This window comes from Pyrgilauda ruficollis, unplaced genomic scaffold (assembly GCF_017590135.1).
Source record: "Pyrgilauda ruficollis isolate IOZ18807 unplaced genomic scaffold, ASM1759013v1 scaffold77, whole genome shotgun sequence".
NCBI classification, from domain to species: Eukaryota; Metazoa; Chordata; class Aves; order Passeriformes; family Passeridae; genus Pyrgilauda; species Pyrgilauda ruficollis.
In genome coordinates this window covers 1136562-1142204 of record NW_024529599.1, presented here as the reverse complement: position 1 = coordinate 1142204, position 5643 = coordinate 1136562, and positions in this window count along the sequence as shown.

The following is a 5643-nucleotide window of genomic DNA, read 5'->3' as shown; positions in this document are numbered from 1 at the left end:
CCCTCCCACCCCACGGCTTTGCAGTCTCCTGCAGCACTGCAGGCCTGGGGCCGGGCTACGTTTTGGGTTGAAATGGGTGCAGTTGAACCCTTTTCATTCAAATGCACCCAGATATCGTTACTGTGATGCTGCTGATACAAACTAAGCCAAGAACCAGCCAAGGATAGGATTTGCTTCCACCAAGCACTTGCTGAGAGGAGATCAAACCCAAAAATCACTGCCACTGCTCCTCTGTCATGGATGGACTTACTCCCTGTTGCATCTACACCCAGAGCCTGTGAAAAGCTCTGGCCCCTCTAACCAGCACAGCATCTGGAGCTTGTGGAAGCACTTTTAGGGCATTTGGAAAGTCTTGGTTTGTTTGTGTCCCGGTTTAGGAGCTGCATCCCGGGGCAGCGCTGGGCACAAACCCAGCTCAGGTAGGAAAATCCAGGAGTGAAGCACAGAGGGTCACCAAGGACCAATGGGAAGGGAGGTTGTTTGCCAGGGAAGCACAGCCATGCACCCATGGTAGGAGAAGGATTTTAATGCCTTTGCACAGCCTGGGGACAGCTCAGCATCTCAAGCAGGCAAGGTGCTCGTGGAGACAAGGAGGCACTGACACTGAGGTGGGACAGCCAGGGCTGTGTGAGAGCTGGGGGTGCCCAGCAAGCCCGGGAATAAATAAAGCCCCTCCACCCCACCTGCCGTGTCCAGCTCCTTTGGGAAGCCCCACAGCTGCAGGGGAGGAGAGGCTGGGGGGTGGTGGGTCCTGCTGGATGCAGGGAAGCCGAGGGGGGATGGAGGATGTGGGTGATGCCCGAGCATCCCTGGAGGGGGGCACTGCGGCTCGGGAATGTCACTGCACCCGCTGAGTGCAGCTGCCCACAAGAGGCTGCTGTGATTCACACTCCCACCTCTTCACCCTGCAAAGGCTCTACGGGGGAAAGAAATCCTTCCTTTTGTTTACCAGAAGAGCATCACGGGACTAGGATCAAGTCACCCTTTTGAAAATCCCGTGGCAGAGCACAGCCAGAGGTGGTGGCCAAAGTGCAGGATGAGCTGTGCTGTGCATCCCTACAATTCCCAGCTGTGAACCCAAACAGCCCCCATGAAGGTCAGGTCTCTGTATACAGCCATTACAGAGGCTCTAAGTCTGTCTGCACAGATTTCATTGCTGTGAATCCCCACGGCAGAGCTCCCCAGGGCTGGGGTGGGTATTTCTGTCCAGGACCCTGTCTCTCCCTGGGGGTCTGGTCCTGACAGAGCTCTCCTCCACCCAGCCCCAGTGCTTGGCCTTTTTTTCTTGAGAAGCTTTTGACTATAAAACATTTCTTTTCCCCTGCTGAGTGTTATTATAACCAGATCTTCCTCTCCCCACAGAGAGGGTCATAAATTGGCCACCTCCTCCTATCAGTAATGGTGATATTTAGTCTAGTCCTGTTCCCAGCATAAGTTACAGAAAGCAGTGCATAAGCAGCTCCATTAATTACATCTGCATTTATCTCCCTGCTCAATTCTTCACAGCCAGGGAAAACATTGAAGCAGCTGCACAAACACAGCTAAAAGCCTCCCTTTCCTCGTGCCCTCATCTACCTCTGCTCTGAGAGCCACAGGGTCTGCCTCCAATGGATCCTACACACACTGAGGGGTTCAATCCACCCTCCTGAGCAGTTATCAGCTCACCTTGGGGATGGAGATGTTGGCCCAGCACCTCTGCACTGCCCAAGAGCACAGGTCCCTGTGCTGGCATGGCAGGGGCTGCAATATTGCCATGTCCCCTGTCAGGGACACTGATTCTGCTCCCCCATCCATCCCACCCCAGCCTCCCAAGCCCTGGCTGACCCTGCCTTGCCCTGCTATCTGCTCTAGGGCTGCCCAGCCACGCCATGGCCACTTTGAAGACACGTCCCAGGACACCCCTACCTCAGCTGCCAGCCCAAAGCATCACTGTGGCCCCTCTCCCAGGCCGTGGGCACCACTGGCCCCTGCTCATTTCTGGTCACTGGTCAGCAATGAGGTCCCAAAGGGTGACAGTGGGCTGGGGGCAGGCTCTGCACGGCTCCCAGCCTGGGGGGCTGCACCTCCCTGCTGCCTCCAGCACCCCCAAATCCCCTCTGACATGCACATGGCTCACATGGCTGCTCTCACCCTCTCCAGGGGCAGAGAGGGGCTGGGTGATGGTCAGACAGCAAGGTCAGGGCTCTGTGTCGTGACACATCCAACACCCCCTCTTCATTTTATGGATCCTCACCCATCAATTGACTCTCACTTGGCTGCAGGCTGCAAGAGGGAATCAGATCATTACACTGTCTACAGCAAATTCAGAATTAGAGAAAAAATCCAGAATAATCCTCCAGCTTATCTGACATTGTCCCTGCTCATCTGAGGAGGAAACCATCACCATCACACCCAGCCCGTGCCTTGATGAGCCCCCCAACGGCAAACATGAGGTTGTGCTGCCAACACAAAACCATATTTAGAAGCTACTTTCCCCCTCAAATAACAGAGCATATCAGGCCCAGATGGAAAAGACAAGAGCATCAGGATCTGCTGACACTCAACATGCTCCCTGCTGAGAGAAATGGGCTCCTGGTCCATTCCCTTGGGAGGTTTTATCTTAAATTAAGAGCACTGCAAGTCCCTATGTTCCAGTTAAAATTTAATAAAAGCGTATTTAACTGGAAATGAGAAATGAATATGCTAAACTGAGCTCCCATCAAGCCAAGAGTGGGCAGGGAGATGAGGGACACTTGGCTGAAACCTCAGTTAGTGTGAGCTTTCCAGTGATCTTTCCACACAGATTTACCACTAGGGTTAGAGAAGTTATTTTGGTTTGTGGGTTTGTTTTCAAATATTTACTCTGCCAAATTTGCTCCCCAGTCTGAGGAGGCAGCACATAGCACTCCCAGACCCTGGCACAGCCCCCAGCATGGGTGCTGGGCAGCTAAAAAATAAGGGAGAAATGGGGCTCTGGCCCCAAAACCTTGGGTATTAGAGACACATTCCCTGTGTCAGGGCAGAACAGGAGGTGAGGGAAGGGTGCCAGACCCCACAGGAGCCTTGGGGGAAGGAAAAGGGGAGGCAGAGGGGGTTCAGCCCCAGCAGTGGCCCCTTGCCATGGTCCCAGCATGACTCCAGGCTCCACTCTCAGCTCTCAGAGGGGCATGAAGGGCTCAGCTGTGAGAGGGTCAGGCTGTGCTGGCCACCATGGTCGCTCTTAATTAACGTGTTGCAAACACATTCCTGACCATAAAAAGGCAGGGAGCACACGGAGCCCTCCCCTGGCGCTGCACAGGGTTGGACACAGCTCAGCCTGGAGGCTCCCCCGCTCCCACCCTGAGGAAGGGGTGGCTCAGGAAAAAACGTGCTGCTGCTCCCAAAGCAGGTCTGGCTCCCCACATTCATGCCCTGTGCAGAGAGAGGCAGACAGTGAGGGAATGCTCACAGCCAGGCTGAGTGGGAGGCTGGATTTAGGGAACAGGGACCAGGTGGCTCTCAGTTTCTCTTTAAGTCAGGGAAATGAGGGTCTTGATTCCCACCTGGGAGCAGAAGTTACCTGTTGCCCCAGGGAATCACCACCTCCAGCTCCTTCTTACTGCACAGATATCAGCCCCCAGCAGCCTCCCACCCCCATTCCTTTCTCCAGCTGCAGCCAGGGAATCCTTGGGGTAGAAAGAATGCAGTCAGCTACTGGTGCTGCTAATGGAGGGACCAGGAGGGAGTGAGATATTTTTCATCTCATCTCTGGCTGCATCTGCCCCCAGCCCTGGTCTGGCACAGCTTTCCTGGGGCAACAGGCTGACAGCAAAGCCCAGAAAGGCCTCTTTTGGTGGGGGCCATGCAGAGCCTCTGGAGAACAGGATGTGGCCCTATCCCAGACCCTTGAATGATCCTGTGCATTTTCTCTAGGCTCTGGTTGGCACAAAAGCATCAGCTCAGGGAGGATTTCAGCTCCTAAAGCTCAGGTGCTCAGTAAAGCTGCAGGCAGAGCTCCCCCTCCCCTGTCCTGGCTTTCCCTGTGACCGTTCTGGGTGAATTGCCTCGCCCTGGCATCAGCTGTAATAAAACATGTTTTACAGCTCAGCATGAATTCCACGCACTCTCCTCAAGAAAGAAATTCATATCAGACTGCTGCAGTGTCAGAAACAGATCCAGAAAGATGGAATCCAGCTCCTTCTGGTGAATGTCAGGGTGTGTATCCAGCAGACTCAACACTGCATGAAACACAAGTCAGCAGAGCTTTGCTTATGTATAAAAACACTGCCCGGCGCCTGCCAGCCTCCAGAGGCTCTTGGATCTGGCAGAGGTTAAAAACAGCAAGTACAAGATCTCAGGTTTCCACAGACATTTGAGATTTGACAGCAGGAGGAGGGTTTCTGCAGGGAGGGCTCTTGTGTTGGCACTGCATGGTCAGACACAAAAACAGTCAGGTGCTGGTCAAGACTTGAACTCACACCGTGGTCCAGCTCTGGGCTAGGCAAGCCTGTCAAAACTGCTGTTTTCATGCATTTGCTACACCAGGCTGAGGAAGAGAAGGCCAGGGGTTCAGAAAGGGCAGGAGCTGCCTGAAAAACATCTGTCTGAGGAGGCACAGCCCAGGCAGGCAGCTGGGTCTGCCACAGCACAACCTGTGCTCTCATCCAGGTTCTAACATCCAACAGCTCTTCCACTGCTGGGCTGATCAGACCCCAGCAAACTCTGCTGTAAACACTCCTCAGGTGAATAATGGATTTGCTCCAAACTGCAAAGCAGCAGCTATTGTGAGTGCTCCTCGCTCTATGGAAACCCTGTATTTCAATTGTTACAGGCAAACAATGGAGCAGGCAGCAGGAGAGAGGGAGAGGGGAGCAGGAAGTGCCTGGCCAGAGACCACAAGTACAACACAGGTGCCCCAATGCTCTGAAAAGCCTTGGTGCAAAGTGTCAGAGTCCAGTTCCCCTATCAAAGCCTGCCAGGAATGCTCCAAGGCACGTGGGAGAGCAGCACTTGCTCTTCACGTGATACCCATGGGTTAAACAACGGGAATGGGCTTGGATGCTTGCAGGGAGGAGATGAATCAGGTTTAGAAGACAGGAGACAAAGAAAAACAGGGATGGGAGGAAGGTGCTGAGTGGAAATCACTATGGGAACACTTGCTCTGCCTCAGGTCAATAAGGAGCAGCACCTTCTGCTTTCACTGCCCTGTCACAGCTCCAGGCCCTGCCACCACCCCACTGCCAATGCCTGACATGGAACAGAGCACTGATACAGGTCTGGCTTTGGGGTAAAACATCCCTGTGCATGACTGGACTGCAGCCCTGCCAGGCACCCCCAAACCCCAGAAGCAGCATCAAACCCCAGCACTGAACTAAATAACAGCTGAATTAAATTAATAAAAAAATAAAACAATGTGAAAATAATTTGGGATTCTACAGAACTGAGATTCCCAAAACCCATCAGAGAAGCAGGTGGCACCATTTGGAGCTCACAGCCTCCTGCCCTTAACAAAAGGGCTATACCCATACAGGGGATTTTTGGTTGTGTATTTTTCTTGCTTTTTGTTTTAAACATGCTCCCCATGACTGCTGCACACAAACCCAGGTGAGGTGGATTTACCAAGATAGGAGCCCACAGGGCAGACTTTGCCTTATCCCATGGATCCAGAGCAAAGACAGCCAGGAG